Source organism: Accipiter gentilis, chromosome Z (genome assembly GCF_929443795.1).
Source record: "Accipiter gentilis chromosome Z, bAccGen1.1, whole genome shotgun sequence".
Classification (NCBI taxonomy): Eukaryota; Metazoa; Chordata; class Aves; order Accipitriformes; family Accipitridae; genus Astur; species Astur gentilis.
This window is the reverse complement of record NC_064919.1, coordinates 15228697-15254676: the sequence shown is the minus strand read 5'-3', so window position 1 is coordinate 15254676 and position 25980 is coordinate 15228697. Positions and strand designations below refer to the sequence as shown.

The window sequence follows — 25980 nt, the reverse complement described above, 5'->3', positions numbered from 1 at the left end:
AATCTGCCATGTAGACCACAAAGTTTTTCCTTGATTGATATGTAGCAGTGGTGCTTTAGCAGGGCGATTTGTTTGTAATTTTAATCTACGTTGAGGACATTCTGTGAGAATAACTTCACAATTTTCCTGTCTAGGGGCCAACCCATGCTCTGTGCAGCAAAGTAAAGCACTTCTTTACCTGTGTGACCTAATTTTTGATGTAGCCGTTCTCCCAACCAATACTACTCAGGATTTAAGCAGTACCCTATTTTTATTTTCCTAGTTTTAGTCAGTGTATCCACCTTTTAGTACCAGTTTGTGGATGGTTTATTTCATTGGCATAACCTTTTACCCATCCCATCTTGAATGGTGATTTTCTGGCTATATTTAGTAATAGTTGCCAATCTTGAGTTCTCCAAACTTGAGATCTGTTTATTTCCCAGTTCAGGGATTCCCATTGACAGAGCCATTGTGTGGTGCCAGTCCACACAGCATAGGAGTCTACATATATGATTTTTGCTCCATTCTGTGTTGCTAAAACAACTGCTCTTAATTCTCCTACTTGTGCACTATACCTTCACCTTCTATTTGTTTGCCAGTGGTAATGTTTAATGTAGCAGCCTTATATTGCCATTTACAATTTATTCTTTTTGCTGAGGTATCAGTGAACCAAATGTCTTGTGTTGGTGTTTCCTCGGTGAGGGAAGGTGCATCTAAAATTGATGAGGGTTTAAAAAGTTGTTGTAACACTAATGGATCTGCATTTATAGGCATCTGTAATTTGGAAACTTTAGTATGTTCTTCAGTTAATGTAATTTCCTCTGCAATTCCTGTCAAGCAGGCATACCATTTTCTGACTATAGATTTTTGTGCTACTCCTTCTGGGGGAGCAGTCTCCTTTAGGATTGCTTCTGGCAAATTAAATGGTCCTCTGGTTTGCACAGGCTATTTCTGATATATTTTTTCAACTTGTTTTACTGCTTGGACTAAAGACAAAAGTCCCTTTTCCCATTCAGCGTATCTCTGTTCTGTCTCTTTAAATGCAGTCAAGCTGAATAATAAAGATGTCTTTGGTCTGTGATGGCCAATTTGGAAGAGGTTACAGTAAGTACCATATTCAGCAAAACCCCATTAGGCTATGTGTACTGGTTCCAATGACTGATACATTTTTAAATCCTGTATTAGGGTTTTGAATGTGTCTTGATGTTCTGGGTTGCATTTCCACTGTTTTCTCTTTTGTAAAAGTGAGTACAGTGGTCGAGCAATGATAGAAAATCCAGGTACATGTTTTCTCCAATATCCTAAAGTTCCCATTAACTGTTCTTACTCTTTCCTAGAGTGGGGCATTCACAGCTGTTTGATTTTTTCTTAAGGTATCTGGAGGAATCACTGTACTGCCTGCTACCCACCAAGTACCTAAAAACTTTACTTCTCTACTTGGTGCCCGACATTTCTCGGGTTTATGTATTGCTTGCCACATTGCTGCTGCAGCTTCCTCCACCTTTTCAGGGGAAGTTCCTCTGATTAGAATATCATCTATACATTGGCACAGTCTCACATCTTGGAGGACTGAGGCTGTCTGTAAAAGTTCAGCAAGCAGAGCATGAGCAATAATGGGTGAATGTTTATACCCCTGTGGGAGTTTGCTAAAGGTGTATTGTATACCTTCCCAAGTAAAAGCGGATTTCTTTTTATTCTCCTCCTGTAAGGGAACCATAAAGAGCTTATCTTTGACATCTAGCACTGGCATCCATGGGTGTGTAGCTGCTTGTGGTGTGGCTATTAAAGCTGCAATATTGGGTACTGCAGCCGTTAGTGGGGCTGTGTTGGCATTTAAGCACTGATAATTAATTGTTAGATGCCACCTCCCATCTGGTTTTCAGATTCGCTAGACTGGTGAATTGTATGGGAAGTGAGTTGTGGAAATAATATGCTGTTTTTCCAAGTCTGCTATTACCTCAGAAATTCCATTTCGTGCTGCAGCAGAAATTGGGTATTGAATTGGGGAGTGCAGGGGCTGCGTGAAGAACACACACTGTAGCCTCCCAATTTCTATCAGGGTTAGGGTCAAATTTTGAACCAAAGAACCACACACTGTCACCCAGCAGGTGCCAGGTTCATCTGTTTAAAACATTGAAACCCAAAATATTTTCATTTTGATCTTTAACTGCAAAGCGAGTACACAACATGAGCTTCTCGCCTGGGAGCTATAAATTACCTTTTGTGGTTTGGCAAATAACACTTGCTCCATTAACTCCGGTGACTTTAACTCTCTGCTGTCTGGGTTACACACCCAGCTTCTCAGCATCCTGTTGTGTTAGTACTGAACTTTGTGCTGCTGTATCTATTAGACGTTTCACCAGTTGTCCTCAGGGACCAACAGGAATCAGAATGTATTCTGCTTTAATGTTGCATCTATCCTCATACTCAGAGGACTCTGAGGGGAACAAGGGGTCATCCTTTCCCTCATCATAGTCACCAGGATCACCCCAAATATCACCGTCCCAATCCTCTGGGGACACTATTAGTTTCCTAATTTGCATGGGGTTAGACAGGTGTGGGACCCACAAGAGCATCATTTCGATCTTTTCTTCCAGGTTTTGTATTTTCTCATTTTCTTCCTATAACTGCTTCTGTAGCTGTTCACTTTACAGGGACAGTAATAACTCGGCTACCTTTATGCCTTCTATTTCCTCTCTCAGATCTTGTCTCTCTCTGTTTTGGTTTTTCTTATCCTGACACACGGCTTCTAGGCAGGTGCCTAACATCTTATAAATAATTCCGTTTCCTTTACCATCATTAATATTTCCTCTTGCTAATTATAATTGTTCCTCAATAACACCCCAGTCATGCCAGTAGTCACAAGCCCATTCTTCTGAAAATTTGGGATCAGACTTATTCCATGCTTCCATAAGTAATCAGTGATACTACTTGCCATCCTGCCAACTACACCAATTTGCTGCGAATCCTAATTTAGGATCCTGCCAACTATGCCAGTTTGTCACATATGAGTGATTTAGATCACTTAAAGAATTAGTGTCAAAGGTATTTGCAAAAATGATGTTTAATATGATGTTGTAGAAGCGCAACTTAACAAAGTTTGATGGCAAGGTTCACTCTATTAACTACTGCATGGAAAAAACATACAAAGGAAAATTGAGTTGAATTAGAATGATTCACACAGAGACCAGAGACACAAAAGGGTAAGGGAGACCCTCCCGTTGAGTCACGAGGTTCAGAGTGGACCCCCTTGCTTTCTAGACTCCTTCTCAGAGAGGAGTCTAGGTGCGGCTGGATCCAGACTTAGTCTCAGACTTGGTCAACGGTTTATGTCTAACGGAATTATCTATACAAAGTTTATAATAATGAATACTGAGTAGCTACATGGATTAGTAATGTTTCATTAGTATTAATTCAGCATGCTGTCATCACTTACCGAGGATCTGTTGTGAGTAAGGGGTCTCTCCACCTCGGGTAAGGAAGAATCTTAGTCTCGGGTAAGGAATCTCAAACCTTGAGAGGCATCCCTGCTCAAGGGGAGAGTCACCTGGCGTGCAGTCTGGTTGCAGTTCAGGGAGAACTCAAATTGGGCTCATCCAAAGATCTGTCATTGGTAAAAGGTCTCTGCCTCGAGGAGCAACCTTGGAGGTGTCCCAGCTCAAGGCGAGATCGCCGCCATGCAGCCACGCTGCCTAGCAGGGAGAGCTCAAAGAATGCTCGCTTAGGCTGTCATATTTATGGAATAAAGTGGTTGGCTTGTAGTCAAATTGCATACAATGGGAAAGGTATGCATGAGACTCCTTGTACCCACAGTTTTCTTTGTTCCTTGATAAATTGAGTCTTGGAAAAGCCACCTGGTATTCATGTGTTTATCGCATGGTTGGTGTTCCAAGATCATATGCATCGATGCTCACTGTGTCACTCTGCTCCTTTGTGGGTTTCCTAGAGGAGTTCTTGGCCCAGCTACCGCTCAGGCCTTTACCTCCTCTGGAGCCTGTACCAACCTACTGCTGGTTTGGTTAAGGTGGGGTTGAGTGCATCCGTCACACACCAGTATTGAGCCCTGAGGTACACAGGTAGTGACTTGCTTTCATCTGGACTTAGTGCCACTGAGAACAGCGCTCTAGGCCCAGCAGTTCAGCCTGTTTTCAGTCCACATTATTGTCCAGTTATCTAACCCATACTTTGTCAGCTTGTCTATTATGATATTATAGGATGCAGTGGCTTCACTAGAGTCAAGCATATCAACTGCTTTCCCCATTATCTGCCTACCTAGTGACCTCATTGTGAAGGCCATCAGGTTAGATAAGTGTGTTTCACCTTGTAAATCCATTTTGACTACTCCCAATAACCTTCTTGTCCTTCATGTATTTGGAGATGCCTTCCAGCAGGATTTTCTCCCAACACCTTCCTGGGGACTGAGGTGAGGCTGACTGATCTGGAGTTCCTGGCATCTTCACACTTGCCCTTCTTGAAGACAGGAGTGATTCTTGCTTTCTCCCAGTTTCCAGGAATGTCCTCCAGTCACCATGACCTTTCAAAGGTAGTCAAGAGTAGCCTTGCAGTCACAGACAGTTCTGTCAGCACTTGTGGGTGCATCCCTTCAGGCCCCATGGGCTTATGTATGTCCCATTTGTTTAATTTTTCCCTAACCTAATTCTCCTTCACTAAGGGTAATTCTTCTTTTTTTCCATACTTTCCCTCTGGTCTCAGGGGCCTTGGATTTCTAAAGGCCAATCTTATTAGTAAAGACTGAGGCCAAGAAGGCATTGAGTACCTTGACCTCTTCAGTATCATTTTTCACCAGTTCCTGTGCCCCATTCAGCAGCAGACCCACATTTTCCCTAGTTTTCCTTTTGCTGTTTATGTACTTGTAAAATCCTTTATTGTAGCTGTTCACATGCCTTGCCAGAGTCAACTCCAGTTAGGAGCAACTTGCTGATACTGCAGGCCTCCTGCAACATTTGCTTGATTTTCTATCTGCAGGACAGAGCTTTCTTGATCTCAGAGGAGGTGATCCTTGATTATCAGCGAGCCCTACTTGACCCTTCTTCTCTGTAGGATTGTGTCCCATAGGATTCTTCCAAGCAGATCTCTGAAGAGTTGAAATGTGCTTTCGTGTAATCCAAGACTGTGGACTTCATTTTTGCCCTCCTGTCTTCTCTTAGGATCCTGACCTCCACCACCTCATGATCACTGCAGCCAAGGCTGACTCCAACTTTCATGTCCCCCACCGCTTCTTCCTTCTTCATTAAGTATCAGGACTGGCACAGCACCTTTCCTTATTGGCTCCTCCACTACCTGTGCCAGGAGGCTGCAATGCACTCAAGAAGTCTCCTAGATTGCTTGAGCCCTGCTGGACTGTCCCTCCAGCAGATAGTAATTGGGTTAAAGTTCCCCTTGAGGACCAGAGGCTATGACTGTTAAACTTCTTCCGCTTGTTTGCAGAATGCCTTATCTACTACTTTTTCCTGAGCAGGCAGTCTACAACAGTGCCCATATTGATCTGCCTGCTAATCTTGACACAGAAGCTCTTGACTGTCTCCTAACCTGTCCAAAGGCAGAGCTCTTTGCATTCCCAGTGCTCTTACACAGCAGATTGCTCCCCTCCTCACCTTCCCTGCCCCTCCTTCCTTAAAAGCCCGCATCCCTCCATTGCAGTCCTCCAGTTGTATTCACCAATATTTATAATGTGATTTCTTACAACAAGCATTACAATTTCTGATGTGCTTATAACCACCTTTTAAGTGGAATTTTGTTGTATTATCATAGATGGCAAACTAGCCTGAAAGAGACCCTGCCAAAATGTTCCTTGCTGTAACTGGTGGATGGCACTCCCCTTCTTTCAAACCCCCTTCGGATGGCATAGCTGACCGCCATTCAGAAGTGCCGGGAGCAGTGCTGGGAGACACAGGCAAGTGATTCTCTGGGAAGGGATAACAGAAGGCAAACAAAATCAGTTTCTATAAAACCTCCCAGACTGTAGCTAGTTATACACCCTTACTTGTTCATAAAATTTTTCTCGGATGATAGACCAGTGTATTGTAGAAAAATAGAAAAAGATAGGATGGAAACATAGGCTATGAATCAAATCACAGATTAAGTTTGAATTATTTAAAACTGAAAATTGCCTTCACAGTAGTGTGTGTGGCTGATTACAAAAAGCATAGGATATTGAAGATCAGGCTTACTAGCTACAGATTAATTTGACCTTTTTTTTTCTTACGTAATTATAATGAAACCATATTTGATTTTAATAATATTTTCTTCTTGAATAAAATGGCAGCGAACAATATCTTTCTCTTCTTTATATTTTGGCTCTGTTGGGCTGCTATGTGTCTCCAGCATTTTCCTCTATAATGTCTATGTTCATGTGATTTAATCACCTAGATAGGAATTCAAAGCTGTGAACTTACACCACCAATCCTGTTCCCCTGGGACTGAAGTGTTGACTTAAAACCTATTTGTCAGAATATGATCCCAAAAACGCAAGTAGTTGTCTTGCGTGAACTTCCAATACTCTTTGCTGAGCAAAATGGACACTGCTTTCTTTTTTAAACTTTCTATTGTTAATTCCTGGTGACTGAGACAGACAAGGAAATGAGCATGAGTACTCTCAGCTGTAGACTCCAGCTGCTAATTCAACCAGCCAGACTCTGCTGGCTTTGGCAGATGGTTCTTTCTTAGCACAACATCTTTAATGGCCCACTTCCCCTTGTTGGCCAGGGACAAGCTGTAAAATCATTAAATGGTACTTAAAGATACCTATTAAACTTTCCATCTGCGTACCACATTTGAACTCCACACACTGCCTTGTTACTAACATTGATTTTCCCAAGCGAGACAGCCACAAAGTTTCCAATTTATATTTCAGTTGTTTTTGAACATCATCTGCATTTTGAATGTTTTTTTACTTAAAATATTTTTGAAGCAGAAGTGCAAAACTCTCTGAATGTTTAGTTTTAGCTTTGATGGTCTCAAAGGAAAAAGAAGAACTTGGAGTAGCTTTTAAAATCTCAGAAATTATTAATGATTTGAGCATGTCATGTATGAATGCCAGAAATGAGTGATTCTTTGAAGAAACCTTGCTTTCTGGATGCTTGGAATGTATAAGAGGCAGCACGTGATTCAGGGCAATGGACAATCTCTGAATCTAAGGTCATACTTAGCATTAGCTTCCAGCACTGTGGTGAAACTTTACTGTCTGAAAGAATAAAGAGCAGTAGGAAAGTTGTAAGAGTTTTCTGTGATCTGGAAAGTGGGAGGAGCTGTTGACAAAACTCTTACACAGGAGGGCACCAGATTAGTTCTTAGTGATGCCATACACCTGTGCACTAAGTTGAAATAGCAGAAAATGTTTAAACTGCCATGGTTGTCTGACTATGAATAACTGCCAAAGAAAGTTGAGTGGTCCAAGGGATTAATTATTAAGTGGGTCCGCTAACAGAATAAGGAGCCACAAGCCAGAGACAGCTGAGGTAGATTGTACTCCAGTGGCAACTGAAATTGGTCTTTTCTTCCCAGAAAAATCTAACCATTCAGGTTAATGAGGTGTTACTGCAGGGAGTGGGACAATTAACTCTCCTACTGTTGCCTTACTTAAGGAATTAGGTATTCAGTATTACCCTGTTGACCTGCCTTGCTGGTGTTTTGTCTTGTCTTTTGAATCAATTGACCCAAACATTATTTTTATTAGTGAAATCCATCTCCTTGATTACCTTTTGTGTCCTCACACCTGGCAAGTAAGCACTACTTAACAATAACTAAAACAACAGTGTGTTACCAACATTGTTCTCATACTAAATTAAAAATACAGCACTGTACCAGCTACTAGGAAGAAAATTAACTCTGTCCCAGCTGAAACCAGGACAGACTGCATTTTTGCAACGGTCTGGATAACTGGTCCTATATGGGTATGTCTGTAGCCAACAGAAAGAGTTTCAAAAAACTATGTCTATTTTCAGTAGAGCCATCATCACAGAGTCATCTTCTTGTGTACATTAGTTTCTCTTTCTCTGGAAAATTTGTTTCAGGATGACTTGATTTTCTTTGACTCACTTTCGGCACCTTGTCACATAAACTATCTCAGTTTACCTTCTAATATGTAGAGGGTTTTTCTGTTGTTTTTTTAAAGAACCAACACAATTAAAGAACACTGTATATGAAGGGTTCTCCCTAACGAGTCCTTGTTCTTTATCCATGTTTGATGAATCTCCTTGAAAAAAGTGGTCTCTTGATCATGATACATTTATGGTATTTGCATACTAATAGCTACTTCGCAATGTTGAGACTGCAGGTGATAAATGCATAAAATATTGACTAGAAAAGAAAGCAAAGGGTAGGAGTCAATAGTTGAATTCTTCCACTGTGGAACTGAAGAAGGTCAGCGTAGAGTTCTGAAGCCTGACATGGTGGGACTTTGATTCCTTAATGTAGGTAAGCTGGAAAAAAGGGTGAGCAATCAGGTGATAATATTTGGTGATGTTATGAAGTTATTCAAGGTAGCAGGACAGAAACTGACTTTGAAGGATTGCAGAAGGCAATACTGTGAGACAGTAACTAAGCAATAAAAAAGCAGATACTATTCAGTGTAGAAAAGTAAGAAGTGTTGCATGTGGGAAAACAGTCCTAGTTTCTCTGTAAAATTATCATCTCTGAGGCAACTGTTACCATGCAGATTAAAGACAAGTTCAGTGCGAACCAAACGTTAAGAATTACTAGGAAATAAATTGGGAACAAACCAAAACGCATAATTATGCACCTGTGTAAATCCCTGTTTCTCCCACACCATTTTGCAGTTCTCTAATCACAGAGAAAGTAATGTTAAAACTGGAAAAGTTTCAGAGAGGGCAATGAGGATGAGCAAAGGTATAGGAACGCTTCTGAATTAGAAACAGAGGAGTTGACTTAGACATGTCTCCGTAGAAGAGAGGTGAGCTGACGAGCAGGATATGGTACGAGCATTGCAGGCAGGGTTTGCCCGTTTACTGCCTCTTCCAAGCCAAGAACTCGCCAAGGAGAGTGAGACATACAAGAAACACAGTGCCAGGCAGACTGCAGAGCACTTTGCCAAAGGAAGATGTAAGTGGAAGAACTACAGACGGATTTAAGGGGTAGCTGGAGAGGCAGTCTGAAGAGAGATCTATTGCAGGCTACAGTAGGCTCAGCAAATTGCTTGAGCAGAAAGTGATCAAAGGCAAGGAGGTCATTAGGAGAAAGCATCATTATATAGAATACTGGCCTGAACCAGAACACTTGTTTTCATGTTACTTCTGAAGTAATTTTTTTATTCTTCATTAAGGCCTTTGGATGTAATGTATTCACCTCTACATCTAATTTGGCTTGGACAAACAGGCAGAAACAAATGGAAGCAACACACCCCAAGCTGCTGCTCTTCTGAGTTGTCCATTGTGCCCTTCTGACAGACAGTGCCTTCCCTTGTGGCGTGCTTGTGAACCAGTAACCAAAATGCTGCACCTTTCAGCACATTACAGTGAACCAGCTCTGATCTGAGTTTTAGATCAGACATACATATCATAATAATAGCAAAGTATGTGAAGGGATTGGTGTGACAGGTTGAAGCGGTAACAGCCAATTGATTTGCTGTGCCCCATGGTCTGTCTGCCTGAGCTGTAAGTTTCAGAGAAGACAGACACATTTGTGGATGGTAAGCTGAAAATCTCCATTATGTTTGGCAGTGTAGTAGATCTTTTGAGTTGCGGATGTAGTGCTACATTGAGCACTGAGTGCAACAGGCTTTTTTCCTCCCTCTTATTAGCTTTGTTACTAATACTCATCTTAGATTTTCAAGGCAGGTAATAGAAAGATAAGAAATTTTGTAACACTGCAGTTACACAAAGAAAGCACAAAGCAGGTGGGACATAACTCTGTGATTCCACAAAGCCCTACCTTCTATATTCGATATTAAGCCTGTGCTTACATCCACCCCACTTCAGGTAAACACCCAAGAGCAAAGACATGAAATGGGAAATGGTAGTATTAGGGAATCTTGCCATCAACTGTCCTTACGTTACGTGTTTCTTTTTTTACTGACACCCCACCCCCCTCCCCCAGCTTTCTGACAACAGGAATGTGATGCTTTAATGGAATTGCATACTCAAAGAATAGTTTAGGGAAGTTACCTTCTGAGGTCATGTTATCTCCTCTTTCACCCCAAACTATGGGGTTTCTAAAGCAATTACAAATCAGAATGACAGAAATTGTCCCTTGTCACACAGAGTTTTTGTCAGGAAAAAATAAAGAGAAAGTTTTAATGGTACGTTCTCAGTTGGAACAGCTTAAATTTAACTGAAAACAGTAATTTAAAGTTAAGTGGATCTGGAAGGTTGATCTGTATGCTGATTAATAAGGCTACATGTTTTGCACTTGGGTTTCTCTCTTTAGTATTTCTAGAGCTGCTGCATGTTCTCCCTTTTGCATCAGAAAGTTCAGTGGAGATACTGCAGCCGCTCTTGGTGCCTAGTAGTGCATCCAGAAAATATCAGTCTTGTAAACAGATTTTTTGAATTGGCAGGGTGCCACAAACGTCTCAGATTCAGGGATTGATGCAGCCTTTATTTTAACCTGAAGTTTACTGCTAGGCAGGAAGTGAAAGTATTACAGACTGCGGACTGTACGTACTGCTTCATGATCTATACTCAGGGAGAGATTGCTTTATATATATATAAAAATATATATAAAGTTTTAAGTGATACACTCCACAGTAGTGGCAACACTTCTGTTGGGACTTACTGTGACTCAATAATGGTCTGGAGAAACTCTAAAACTGTAGTAAAGTCTTTTTGTAAAGGACAATCCATAGCAAATTTTGAATGAATGAACACACAGTGGGGTCAGTGTGATGTCTCTGTGTGCTCTTCAGTCATCTTGTATGCAAACTTAAACACAACTTAAAATGCACCTTTTGACTGAACCTTTAGTCTGTCTTAATAATTGACAAAGAGCAGATTTTTGAATGAATTTATTTTGTTTAGTCTTCTGGATTCTGTCTTTAGTGTTCATGTTTCAAACTTTTTTTTCTGCAGAATCATGAAGGCTCAAACCTTGTGTTTAATTTTGCGATAGATATTGAAAGATTTTGTGTATACATTTATATAAAACCAGTCCAATTTTTCACATAGCCAAATGCTTCTAGGAGTTAAGTGCTGCAAGATAAAATGTCCATGTAGGAACACCTGTGATGGTGTCTTAAAAGTTCCCCATACTCCTTAAGGCAGCATGATCTCCTAAGCCCTTGGAGAGGTCTGTGCACAAAATCATTTTTTAATGTCTTGCAGCCTTCACAATGTTTGGAATATGTTGACCACACCCCGAGACTGATAAGCACATTGTCCTGGGAATAGTCCCACTGAAAATGTGTTCTGAATCAGGAGCAGGAGGGGAAGACTCTAATCATGTTGATGCTTTCAGAGGAAAAATAAACAGACTAACAATGACCTCAAGTCTGTGGAGATCAATGCAGTTGTATCCATTGGGCTCAGGGTAAACTTAACTCAGTTTTCACAGAAGCACATACTACAATGTGTAATAAGGTCCATACTAATGCAGTGCCGCTGTTGAACATTTTTTCATATTTACTCACTTTTTGTTGATACAAAAGGTGACATTTCTGGGAAACAATGAGTGGATTCCTAACCATGGTATAGCCAAAAAGTATGATTTGTTGCAGAAATTAGTATGTGAAGTTCTGTGCACTGTATATTGAACAACACTACACCGTAGTATCAGTCTGTTATGGCCAGCCATCTTTCTTCTTACCAGTTCTAGTCTATCTAGGTTTTTAAGCTCGATATAACAATTTTGTTGCAGGAGGTTTTTTGAACACAGTATGTAATAATTTTTCTTTTAATGTCATTCTATTTTCCAGCACAAATCCATGCTGAATCTGAGTGGTGGGCTGCAGAGCCTCCTCGATACTTTCTCTTTTCCTCACAGTCATGTGTTAATTCTTAAATGTAATAGATGAACCTGATCCCAGGGCATGCATAAATAACAGCTTGCCTAAAGAATATATCATCTAAGTTCACAATTGTTTAGTTAGTGCCTATGTGTATTTGCACATGAAGGCACTGTACTGAAAGTGTAGATGTATAACAACACATAACTAGATCCCTTCCCATGCTTCCACTTCTCACGCAGTAGCCTCTTGTGGTGCACCACTACTGCATACTATGCTATTGTTAAAAATTAAATGTTTTGCTTGGTGTTTTGCTCTTGTTCTGATGGAACTATATGAACCAAGCGGAGAAAATCAAGTACTTGGTCTTTGCAGACCAGTTTTACCTCATTACAGTTACTAGTAATGAACTCCTTGTTGTGAAAATGTATGAGTTTATTGCCATTGTTCTTTGAACAGTCCCACTTTCCACAGCCATGTTAAGCTGTTGCTGTCAGAAGAACCACAACTGCTGCTGTGTTTATCTCTGGGATAGGAGGAAAGAAAAAGGCACAATGCCTTGAGCATGTAAAATCTAGAGCCTCTCTAGGCTGTCCTCTGTCACAGGTGGAGTTCTCCAGTATACTTGTAACAAATTGCACCACATTAGACATTATTTCCATAACATTCAGCTTCCTGGAACATCACTAAAGGGTAAGTTGGCAGGCTGGCCTATTCACTCTTATGAAGATCTAATATTTTAAGACACACTGAACTGGAAATCCTGAGGGTGAGAGCAGGATTTAAGAGACTAGTATTGATGCCATCCTCATAATTTTAAAAATAAAAAATATAAACAGGTCTATTGTGAGTAAGCAGGAGGAAATAAGAAATCCATTTTCTCTATGATTTATTCATGTTTTTGTTCCATGGAAGAGACAGCTTGAGCCCAGTACCTAGGGATACTCTTCAAAATGCAAAAGTGAAGCCCGTTCTGAAAGTCTGTCCTTACCTGCCAGCACACTGACCTATCAGAGCTCTGCTTGTAAACCATGTATCAGAGAACTGGGTCCGCAGTAATTTGAAGCTCTCCATACAGTTGCTTGGTAGTCCTTTTTTCAGTAACACACAGCTGACTTCATTCCAGGTGCTAGTAGTAAAATTGCCTTTGGCAGCACTGTCTGAGATGTAGGTGCTCTGTATTTTACACAGTTCATTGGTGCTCAGAGCCTAAACACACAAACTCAAAGCCTGAAAGCACAAAAGAGGTGGAACTAGCACCGGTGCCACTGTGTGCCTCCTCTTTAAGGATGCTTAAGGATAATTGCTGAGCCAAGACCACATTCACCCTTTACAGACAGGAAATTTTAAGTGTCCAGATACATAAAGCTGCCAGCTCTCTGTCAGGTTTTACACCCAAGTTTTATCTGTCCTTCACCGTCTCAGCTTTCAGGCTATGTTAGTTACAGTGTGACCATATACATGCCAGTAAACTTAAAAGGTGATTGATGTTATACACCGTATGAGCAGTGGCAGAGATCATGTAAGCTTAAGTTAAACCTATAGATAAAAATGTATAGACATTAAAACATTAAACATGAAGATAAATGAATGTTTGCCCCTTAGATGATTAATCTTAAACATATAGATAAATCTGTCTCCTCAGCAAGAAACTTAAAAGTATATGTTTAGCTCTTACTGAAGTGGAGTAATCACCCTTGCTAGAATAAGTGCACTTACTCTTCCTGTAGGTTTCTAAAGCCATGCTAAAAACATAAAAAAATCCCTGTAAATCCCACCTTCAGTTAAATTGTCCCTACATGTTGAAAACAGTGTGGGGATCTGACCAGTATTTCAGTTTCAGATATAAGGTGAAAAGAAAGGCGGCAGTGTAGACGGTATCTGTTGTGCATCTGAGGACTGGAGTGGCGATATATACTATTTTACTGTCATTCATAAAAAACTATTTTATTAATTTGTATAGGCACCCTAAAAAAACATTTTATGATTCTGTGTTTGAATTTCTTTAAGCTTTTCATTTGTGAAGATTAAGGTCCAATGAGTGTTTTCTTGTTCTTGTGAATGAACTAAAAGTAATTCCTGCAGAGCTAGCTTCTAACTTCTAGAAGAAGATACTAAGCTAAAATAATCTTTGCCTTATTTTCTTCTCGGGTCTGTGATATTCAGTAGGCATTAAATAATAGCAAATGTTCATAGCCAGTTTTCAAGAGCCAAAGAAGAGTTCATGCAGCTGAAGCTGTTGCAATATAGAAATGTTCTTTATGTAACAGTTAGAAGGTCTGTTGACAAGATGGTGTTGCCCATGACTAGTGGGGCCTGAGGTGTCTCTTCTAAAAGTGGTGTTCAAGGCTGTCAAAAATATTTGATATTCCAAGCTTTGGTGAGTAGGAATTGGATGATGGATGCTGAGTTAGGAAAGGATTCAGAGTATATTAACCCTGTAAAAGATCTGTTAATGAGAAGATTTTACTCTAGTGAAATCAGGGTGCCTCGTTTTCTCAGCTGAATTTGATAATAGAGCAAATCAACTTATTTTTGGCTAGTTATGTTTTAAAATACTCCTTTCAGTTGTTCTCTTTGAAAACTTTTCATCCTGTAGTGCATTTGATTTTTATTGAGTTATTTTAATTCAGAATTTTTATTAGCACATGAATCTTGCAAAAGTAGTTGGTTAAGGTCAAGTTAATGCAACTTTTAAAATCATTTCTGTAATTGTCCTTTTCTAGTGACATTAAAATAATATTACGCTGCTTAAACGGGATACCCCTGCTCATTGATTTTCCAGATTCATTTTCAGTGAAATTAGTGGTAAAGCTTCTTTTGAATTTCAGGTACCAGATGGAGGCCTAAGCATCTGAAGAGGCAGATCATATCTATTCATGACATATTGGAAGAGTCTGTTTAAATGATAGTAGCTCCTTTGCATGGGCAATAGTAGGTTTTGAGTGCCTTGTAAATCCAAGCATCATTGGGCTATACTTTAGCAGTAAAGATAGTCTTATAGGGGCATATACAATCAAAATATTTAAATCTTTTTTATATGACTTTAGTTCCTGTTTTGGAATTACACTGAATCCAAAACCTGTCAGTCAATAACAGCTTTTATGCAGGCTCCACAAACTCCATGAGTTTGTGTGGGTGTGTTTGCATGTGTGGATTTGTGTGTGTGTGTGCATGTGCCTGCTGACGTAACCTGAAATGTCTTGAAAAATGCTGTCATCCGTGAGCATAAAGTCCTGTGTATTCTGGTTCCTTTTCCGGAATGATTTGAAATGGTCTTCCTTTTATGAGATGAATATGTTACTGCAAAATGCAGGAGCGCTTCCTGGAGCAGGACTACCCACTGGGCTACAGAGTCATGATGTGTCTTCTGCTGCTTTCTGACATTGCAAGTCTTAGAATCACAGAATCATTTAGGTTCGAAAAGACCTTCAAGATCATCAAGTCCAACCATCAAACATCAACCATGCCTGCTAAACCATGTCCTGAAGTATCTTGTCTACACATGCATTTTGAATACCTCCAGGGATGGTGACTCAACCACTTCCCTGGGCAGCCTGTTCCAATGTCTGACAACCTTTTCAGTAAAGAATTTTTTCCTAATATCCAATCTAAACCTCCCCTGCCACAACTTGAGGCCATTTCCTCTCATCTTATCTCCAGCCACCTGACAGAAGAGACCAGCACCCACCTCACTACAACCCCCTTTCAGGTAGTTGTAGAGAGCGATAAGGTCTCCCCTCAGCCTCCTTTTCTCCAGGCTAAACAACCCCAGTGCCCTCAGCCGCTCCTCATAAGACTTGTGCTCCAGGCCCCTCACCAACTTGGTTGCTCTTCTCTGGACACGCTCCAGCACCTCAGTGTCTTTCCTGTAGTGAGGGGCCTAAAACTGAACACAGGACTCGAGGTGCAGCCTCACCAGTGCCGAGTACAGGGGGACAATCACCTCCCTGCTCCTGCTGGCCACACTATTTCTGATACAGGCCAGGATGCCATTGGCCTTCTTGGCCACCTGGGCACACTGCTGGCTCGTATTCAGCTGGTTGTCAGCCAACACTGCCAGGTGTTTTTTTGCTGGGCGGCTTTCCAGCCACTCTTCCCCAAGCCTGTAGCATTGCATGGGGTTGTTGTGACCCAAGTGCAGGACCTGGCACTGTATCTTGTTGAACCTCATTCAGTTGGCCTCGGCCCATCGATCCAGCCTGTCCAGGTCCCTCTGTAGAGCCTTCCTACCCTCAAGCAGATCAACCCTCCCTCCCAACTTGGTGTCCTCTGCAAACTTGCTGAGGATGCACTTAATCCCCTCGTCCAGATCATTGAGAAAGATATTAAACAGAACTGGTCCCAGTACTGAGCCCTGGGGAACACCACTTGTAACCACCCACCAACTGGATGTAACTCCGTTCACCACAGTCCTCTGGGCTTGTCCATCCAGCCAGTTTTTCACCCAGCAAAGGGTACGCTTGTCTAAGCCATGAGCCACCAGCTTCTCAAGGAGTATGCTGTGAGAGACGGCGTCAAAGGCCTTACTGAAGTCCAGGTAGACAACATCCACAGCCTTCCCCTCATCCACTAGGCGGGTCACCTGCTCATAGGAGATCAGGTTGGACGAGCAGGACCTGCCTTTCATGAACCCGTGCTGGCTGGGCCTGATCTCCTGGTTGTCCTGCATATGCCATGTGAGCGCACTCAAGATGAACCGCTCCATAATCTTCCCTGGTACTGAGGTCAGGCTGACAGGCCTGTAGTTCCCCGGATTCTCTCTCTGACCCTTCCTGTAAATGAGCATCACATTGGCCATACTCCAGTTGTCTGGGACCTCCCCTGTTGACCAGGATTGCTGGTAAATGAGGGAGAGTGGTTTGGCAAACTCCTCCACCAGCTTCCTCAGTTCTCTTGGATGGATCCTGTCTGGTCCCATAGACTTGTGAGTGTCCAGGTGACATAGCAGGTCATTAAGTATTTCCTCCTGGATTAATGGGGGCATATTCTGCTCTCCATCCCTGTCTTCAAGCTCAGGGGGCTGAGTACCCTGAGGATAACTGGTCTCGCTATTAAAGACTGATGCAAAGAAGGCATTAAGTACCTCAGCCTTTTCCTTATCTCTGGTGGCAGTTTTCCCTTCTGTATCCATTAAAGGATAGATACTCTCCTTGGCTCTTCTTTTCAGCACAGTAGCTTCAAGATGGCATGAAGAGTGCAGCTGCCCAGATTCATCACTTTTCTATTGATGAGCATACTTCCCTGCAAAAAAGTAGAAATAGGTTTGAGTGTCCTTAGCTCAGATAACACTACCTTCTCTGGCTCTGCTCTGAAATGAAAAGTGTTACCACTGCCTTTGGTACTGAACCTGATGTAAGCAGTGCATATCAGGCATGTGCTGAGCATTCCTCCGAGGAAAGCTGGATATCCTGTTTAGTGTTTGAACATCAGTTAGTATTTACATGGGAGGGAGGGACTGACCTCTTCCAGGAAGGCAGTTCTCAGAAAAGAAGGGAGGCTAAACTTCGGGTGCCTGGGAGGGTCCTCGGTTGAGAAAGGGCATGGACTGGAACCAACTGAAGACAGAGTAGCTGAGGTTGCAGTTACAGACTTCTGAAGAGTGAATCTGTTTCAGCTCTCTGATGTTCCAGAGTGCTTAAGTGTGCTGGGAGGCAGTTGCTTGGCTCTTTTTTCTTCAGCTGATGGGTTCATTCAATTTTACAACCCGTTAACAGTTGTAAAAACAGAGTAATGAAAAGCATCTGTTGTGCTACCCTCAGATCTGATGTTATAAAAGCAAAAATAGTTAAACATGGAAAAGCAGATTTAAAAGCTCCAACTGGCTCTTGCTCGTCAGCCTGCAGAATTCTCTCCCGGGGTGCTGGACTTTATTCCAGGCTGCACTGTTGTAAATCAGGATCAACTCAAACAAAGTCAGGGACCAGGATTCTGTTCTTGGGGTTGTTTGTTCTTAGTTTTCTGGATCAGAATTTCCAATCTTCCACTAAACTTCCCTTGCATGCTGCTATATAATTGTCTTTCCTTATCTCATGAAAGAGCTAAATTTTAATGGAGGGAAAAATAACTCATTCAAAACTTCTAAATCAGCTCTCCAAGGAACTACTGATATGCACTGAGGATATTGTCATACACACACAAGATGCCTAAGTCAGAAAACAACTTGCATTAGGAGACACCAGGGCTGTAATCTGAGGTGTTAGAACTGCCTGAATGTTTCTTCTAATGACCCACTAAAAAGGAATTTAGCACAGTAATCATCTGAAGAATGAAGGTTTCTTTTGTGATATTAACCTTTGAACTACAGTTACTTGTTAAAGTCAAGCCATGAGTTTTGGCAGATGTAAGGCCTCTTTTTCAGTCAACTGCTGGAACATCCGTATCTTGGGGACAGGAGGCTGTTTTGTCTTATTCTGAGTGCATCTCTAAGACCATGCTGCTTGCTGCTTCTGATAATGTTTCATATTGCTGCATCTTGCTGCATTATTAAGCCCAAGAGGGGCCCTTAGAACAGCATGTAACTTCCAGTGTCCCTGTGGAATTAATGGGGAACCAGAATGTTTGTTGCCTGAAGACATCAGAAGTTAATAAAATAAAAACCATGCTGGCTAGTGGTGCACTCAGCAAGGAAAGCCCAAACCATGTCATTACCTAGAAATTGTCAGGCTATGGTAAGTATTGTAGGAACAAAGCTATTAACAAACCTCTGCCAGGTGGGAAGGAAAGTTTTTTCATTGATATCTTGGCCAGGCTACAGTGTTCATACATTCTTTTTCCTTGCATTCACTCATTGGGTTAATAAACTCTCTTTTCCCATCCTAAGCTGTTATACTGCCAAATGGCTGCTATATTTTCTGTCCCAGAAGAGGCTGCATTTTTTCACCTGTGCTATAGTTTCTGCTAAGGCAGGGAGAGCTCTAAATTATTCTAATGGATCTCCAAGCCTATTTGGACTATGTATATGTTAATGCCATATAAAGTTCAAATGCAATGCTCCAACAAATCTCATTCTGTTATTATGGTGAAGATGGATCTTCCAGGGCAGATAAGTTACAGTGCCACACAACCATGACTCTGCAGCTTTTTATGGCATTCAGTGTGCTCATTGCCTTGAATACCTACAGATCTATTCTAATGGGTTTATCAGCCTGGTTATTGTCTGGGGTAAAACTACCCTTGCTTGGTACGGGCAACAAGAGTGTTCTGCTCTCTAGCATTGCAGTGTTTCTTTTCTGTTCCTCTGCAGCAGCAGAAGCAGAAGCAGAAGTAGTACGTAACAGGGAGGAGGTCAGGTTGTAGTCAGGAGCAGCCATTGTAAATTTGCTTAAAATCCACGGTATCTGGCTTATGCAGTCCCTCTGTCCTCTGATTTCAGGGTGAGTCAATTCAGGTGCTTTGCATACTTAGGTGCTTCACAGTATTTGGATTATAATACTGCTTTTCCAGTGAAATTGTTCATTAAATGGCAAAATTTGGTGCCATCACCCATTTCTTCTATACAGCAGCAGGGATTGCTGTTATGGATGTTCAGGTAGTGCAAAGCCTCGAACAGTTTTCTGATCTGTACCCTGTTCCATTTAGAGCTCTCTCCAGACAGCACATGAGTACCTTTTTTGAAGATCTGACAGTGGGCCTGCCTGCTGATTTATTCGCTCAAGAGTAACACTGTTAAGAGGTAGTCCTGCTTAAAAAGAGAAAAGGACACCACTTTGCTTAGAAAGCCTTATAACCAATAATGTTTTCCTTTCTTCTGCTCTCTCTGACATGAGAGCAGAACGGAGGGCAATATCAGGAAGATGTAGGTACATGGTAGTCTAGTTTATCCCTAATATTTTGCAGCTGTCTGCTTATTTATGTGAGGAACAAAGTCCAGCAAAACTGACATTGTTTTCACGCACCCTTGAAACCGACACTTCCTTGACTAACACACTGAGATAACATTAAACATCTGCTTGGATCATGGTAGGTGTTTTTGCAGCAAAGCTTCCAGCAATAGCTGAGGGCATCTTTTGCAAATTTCTGTACTTGGAGCAGTGATAGGAGAAGAAAAACATGGAGGGAGGAGAGGAGAAAGGGTTTGATGCAGGTGCCTTCTCCAAATGGTTGGTTTCTGGTAACACTGCTTTCTTGTTCCTTACTATAAAAATGGAAAAGATTCTTGCTTTACCAGGTTGGCACGTTTTTAGCCTGTGTTTGCAATAGTATAGTGTCAATCCTTTTGCCAATGGAGAAGGGAGTCTCTCTTTTTGCTCAGATGTGTATTTTTAAAAAAGAATGAATTATGACTGTGGCCTGTAAAAGGATTTTCAAATGTGCAGCAAAATTTCTGTGCAAAATTGCCAAAGAGCTTACCACCTTCCCTTGAGTAAAGCAAGACTTCAAACCACACAAGAAGGTAAAAAATGCTCATGCATCTGGCATCACAGAAGATCTAACTGGGCAGTCATTTTCATCGCATGTTCCAGGCGGGATTATGAGACAGTCAAGAAGTGCATGTAACATTACAGGCAAAAAGTCAGGGTTGTTCTTTCTAGTTCCTCAGCATCAACCTTCTGGGACCATATACTTTCTGATTCTTGTCTAGATATAATCAGGCAATAAACCCTATCATGACTTTTCTTCTGTTTCCTCTCTAACCTGTGCAACTGGCCTACTTCAGGGGAGGTTGTGACACATATTGAAGTAAGAAGATTCAAGATTGTCGTATGTTAAATGAGATGGACTTTTTGCCCATTCCATTCATCTCAGACCTTTAGTTACCCTCCTTTATCCCCACCTAATTTAGTTTCTTTAACATCTAGTCTCTCTGTCTTATCCCACCATTTTTTTGCATCATGCAAAGCACAGGTTTTGTATCAGCAGGGTTTAAATGAGGACCTTCATCATGGCATTAAAACATCTGTGTTTTAAAACAACAGACCATTAACTTACTGGTAATCACTGCACAAGATGGTCAGCATACTTCTCCGTGTTATTGTGACCAGCCTTTTGAGCAGATAGCAGTCATAATACTGCTTTGGGGAAGTGAGTGTCATGAGAGGAGGGCCATGACACTGTCTGGAGTTGTCATGTACGTGGAATACTCAAAGAAGTAAGACAACTGATTAATTGCATGACTCAATTTGTTAGCACTGTGCTCTATGTCCATTCGGCAATGGATAGATTAGATCTGGATGCTTGCTCCAGCACAGGAGCAAGTCACCCAATAGCAAATTAAGAATGTGTAAGGAATGAAATCGATAGCCTACAGAGAACTGTGGGTATAAGGCTGATTTGAAAAAGAAGGGGGAAATCTCTCCATTCTTCAATGGAAAAGAACTTGATAAATGGATCAGTCCAGCTGAGTTTTGGAAGTTGTAGAGAGTCCTGCGCATGTTAGGAGTCACCTTTTCTAGCAAATCAACAGAAGTAAAAAGGTCAAGGGAGTATGGGGATTTTGGAGCACAGGGGAAATGATGTGATTGTTTCCCTATGCTACTGTGGTGCATCTGTCACCAGGTTATATGGCTGCAGCTTTTCTGAAGGAGAAGGCCGTCTGTTAGTACAGCACTGGCAAGTACAGCAGACACTCCAGAGGTATGGGTACAGTCATGCTGGGCATGTTTGTCACTGGTTATACCATGCCTATCTACCCCCCACTTAATAGTTTCCCATTTGCATATATAAACCTGAGTTAAAGGAGCTACTGTGTGACTGGGACATTTGAAAGGTGCTTGCACATTCTTGGTATGTAATGGGGAGCTCTGGGGTTTTGAACACCAGGTTAACAAAAAAGACCATTCTGTTACTTTCTTCTCATATAGCAGCACTGGGGCTCAGCCTGCAGATGAATCAAGGCTGCCAGTTCACTCATCCAGAAATACATTTTTTTAGCACGTAGCAACTAGCTCAAAAATTTCAGTGTCATCTTTGTATTTCTTTGCCTTTTTGTTAAGGGAGAAGCTGCTGCCCGAGCATTCAGACATCAATCAAACAGTCATACACACAGCAGCCAAGACTGTAACTGCTAGGACTGGACTGGAGTCTCTTCACATCGGGCAACTCCAGTGAGCTGGCAGGTGCCCCCTTTGACTCCTCACATGCAGACATACACAGACACAGACACACAGAGACACACACATGTTCCCCCCTTCCCCCCCACCCTTCAGGTGCTGCTTCTTCCCTCAGGGTTGACCCTAGGTTCCCCAAAGCAGAATCTCTAATCAAGGCCTTCAAAAGAAAAAGCGTAATTTGTTTGATCGATGGCGCACAAATTTAGACAGCTTGAGCTGCGTGCCTCCAGGGAGGGACCCCAAAAACAAAATCGCTGGCCAATTATACCCTTAGAGTTTAAGTTTCTGCCCCTCACACCATAGTCTGGTCCAACAGTAATATTCAGGTCTGGGGTCTTCTCTCTCATTAGGTCCTTTTTCTCGTCTCTAGGCAGGTTCTTTCTCTTTCCTGGTTTTAAGGGTGGTTTTTACTATGTCTGCTTTTCCTGGCTCAAGCTAGCTCTGGGACTTTCTGAATTTTCTTACTCCTCCAACCAGAGAATAGGTCAATGTTAAGCAAAAGCATTAAGTAAGCTATGAGTTCTGCTTTATCATGAACGACTACTTTTAAGTAGCTTAACAAAGTCCTTAAAGCCCTGCAAAACATACTAGCAGCCTCTATAATTTATTTACATTCCTGTGCTATTATAGCCTTACAATCTTATCCCATGATTGCCATGTGCTATTTAGGTCTTGTTTGGGTGTCTTCCACATGCTCTTGTAGCCCAGCTTTGCCACCTTCCAAAACACTTTTAATAATGATAACTCAGCAATCTAATTCGATGTTTTTACGTTCTGCCTCTTTGCAGTATCACATTGCAGATAGCAAGGCATCTTCTTGAAATTTTTTGCACTGTTAAAAAGAATCCAAAGTTTAAATATATATTTGGACTTCCGGTGGGTTTAGGGTTTTCTTCTTTATCTTCCTCTCCTTTTTTAACTACAAAGTTCGAGGAAAGGAATTATTACATCTGGACTCCATGTTAAATGAGGGCTTGGAGGGAGAAAAAGCAAAGGCTACTGTGGCTGAGCTGAAGAACAAAGAACAGAGTCCTTAACAAGGATTTAAATCTAAGCGATTCCATTCCCAAGAGCCACTCATAATAATTATGTTCTGTGGTTGATTTATTTATAACTATAGCAGTTGCAATGGGAGCAAAACATTAGGCCGAATTCTGACCTAAGAATATAAATCTAGAATAATTACACTCTGATTTTTAAAATTTTAATGGCATTACTTTGGATTCGTTCTACTGTAACTGAGATCAGAATCTGTTCTGTTTTATTAGATTATTCTTTTTCTTTGAGACTGCATTTCTACCATCCTTTTGTCTAATTTTGAACACAAAGAGCAGCAGAGTGTATGTTTTAACTAGTGTGTCAGCCACCTCTGTATGCTCATCTGTACCTTGAGGCTGACCAGACTTTGAGCCTCCTCTGTAGTCCAGGGACAGACTGGCTGACAGGCTCTCCAAGGCTGTGGAGTCTAGCTCACTGCACAGCTAAGGACACCGTGTCTGTTTGTAAACCAGTTTTGCAGAAAGGGGAGAGAAGTCAGAGAGCCATTATGGATTCTGCTGTATCCAGGTGATAAATCTGTGGTAGCAGCAATGTTTCACTGTTTTAAATTTAAGATTAAATCAAACAGCTTTGCAAAATTGGAGAAGTCCCACAACGGCAAATGAAACTACCCAGCCTGTCTGAAAACTTAATGCATGTAAGGAGCCCTGGGAACACTGCAAGTTTATTTATGCACCCTAGACTGTACTGCACTGGCTATTTTTTTCCTGTGTGTTATTTACATGTCCTCAAATTGACTGCCTAGCACATCAAAAAAGCTGTCAGATGAAAGTCCTTTCCCACAGCAGAAACAGTGCTCTACGGCCTTTGCACTTACTGCCTGTAACTGTTAAGTGGGAACATGGGCTGCAAAGAAGCTAAAGGATTTGTCAGCTTGGTTTATTCAGCTTGTTTTAGTCAGTTAATGTAGAAGTATTAGTTCCTTCATTACAGTAACATTCTTCAGTAACAATCATATGTCAGCCTGTGGAAGATGAAAATAATTATTCTCCATTTTGGGACATGCCTGTTCTGGATCAGAAAATACAGTGCCTTCAAGAATTCATCTCTTAGTTCAGTAAACCAGCTTGCAGTGACAAGTGCCAGCTATTCCTCTTCCCCCTTTTTTAAGACTTAACATCTTCTTGGGTATATTTTTAAAATTCTGGTTTGGGTAGCTTTTACAAAAATGTAAAGCAGGCTGCTGCTGTAATTGTTCCTGAATTTAGCCGTGCGCTGATGGCTGAAATGTGATCCCCTGGTTAATAAGCAAGTAACTTATTGTTAAGTATCTGTTATGGTTTTTGATAGATTGTATTTATTTTACCTTTGGAAATAATCATTTGTTATAATCCAGGTGTTTGGCTAATTGTATAGAGTTTTGATTCAAATATTGCCAAAACATCTGTACTTATTATCATTTCCATAGTTCAGTGATGTCTCAGTTCATGGCTTGAGCATTTAGGCCTCCTCCTCTGTGACCTTCGATATTAGGTTTAGCATCGAGATGAATGGATGTGACAACCAAAAGCGAAACCAACCAAAAGCATTTCTTAAGGAGATAAAGTAGTTGTGTTTTGATAGATTCAGCTACTTCTCTGGTCCCCGGTTTGTACATCAGGAGCAAGAAGGGTTGCACTGCATCTCTAAAGCTACTTCAAATTATACAAAAAGGATTTGCCTCTGATGAACCCAGCACGGGCCAAAAAACTCAAGACACTTTCCCACATCATCAGCACCTTAGGAATGGCAAATGTAGAGGCAGTTCAAGGATACACTGAGCAGGACAGTTCTGTATGCTGATGTGCTTCCCCATGTACATGCTAACAGACACAGCAGTGTTCACATCTGCAGTACCTCCTCGGCCAGGGAGTCTGAAATGAGGCACATGTTTCTGTTGAAGGGACCCAGACTTGTTACAACCACAGTTGATATTTCATGTAATCTGTAATCAAAAATATGTTTTCAGTATGGAAATTCTAACTGTATGCTCCCTTCAGTGAAACTGTGCAATTTGTCCATTAATTCACCAGTCTTATGAGTCCTGAGCAGTATTTAACAGGAGACTAAAATTTGAAAACTAGAAAACTTGCAGCAACATTAATTTAATATCTCCATCTTCTTTCTGCAAATAATAAATGATTATGGGACTGGTTAGCTGTAAGGTTTTGGTGGGGTTTTTTTAAAGAAGCAATAACTACAGTTATGTAGTTCAAATGTGACTAAAATATGAACTATAACTAAAAATCAGGAAGATGTGCACAAAGCAAAGTAGCAGTAGAGTTTAGAGCATGGCATTAAAGTCATCATGTCCGAGGCACAATCACAGAAGGAGATGAACCCTTCAGATTTTGGGGGCAGCTCAGTGGTACACAATGCCAGGCAAGATCAGATTTTAATGAAGGGCAGGTCTGAAGGAATTATTGGTGCCACATTGTGGATGCCTGGCTGTTCTCTTGCAGATATTGCTTCTGCTGCTGCTTTGGAGTCTCCAGCTGCAAAGTAGTGTAAATTCTAAGGTTTTTTGGAAGAGTTGTTCTTGTGTGTCTCCAAGAATTTTTCTTATTAAAAGAGCAACCAGATTGGTACACATAACTGGGAGGAAGGTGAAAACAAAGGGGTCTGTCCTTCAGTCAGATATTTCGAATTTGTTACTAAATTTGATGCTGTGAAATGCCACTGTTGAATAAGATGAGCAGGAGAGTGTCTGTCACTTCTAGGATGAGCTCTGGGTATATTGGTATTGGGAACAGCCATCTTAGGATGTAAAGCCATTGATGTTAATGGGACAGTGTGCACTGCAGTGAAAATCACATTTCTGAATGTTACAATACTGGATGTTGCTCCATTAAATTATTCAGGGAAAAAGGATCAGTACCTGTCGTCTTGATCCATTAAAGGTGCTTAAGCATTTGGTTGTCTTTGGTGCTAGCGGTCAGATAAATGTATGCATTGAGTGATCTTCTGGATTGGAAAGGAGGCCTAGGAAGTCTT

The 25980-nt window shown here is 41.3% G+C and overlaps 1 protein-coding gene across 1 annotated transcript in view; it reads left to right on the top strand.

Annotated features, from left to right (window-relative positions):
- MOB3B (MOB kinase activator 3B) overlaps positions 1–25980 on the top strand; it is a 124420-nt gene that overhangs the window by 73477 nt on the left and 24963 nt on the right. The gene's annotated exons all lie outside the window — the stretch shown is intronic.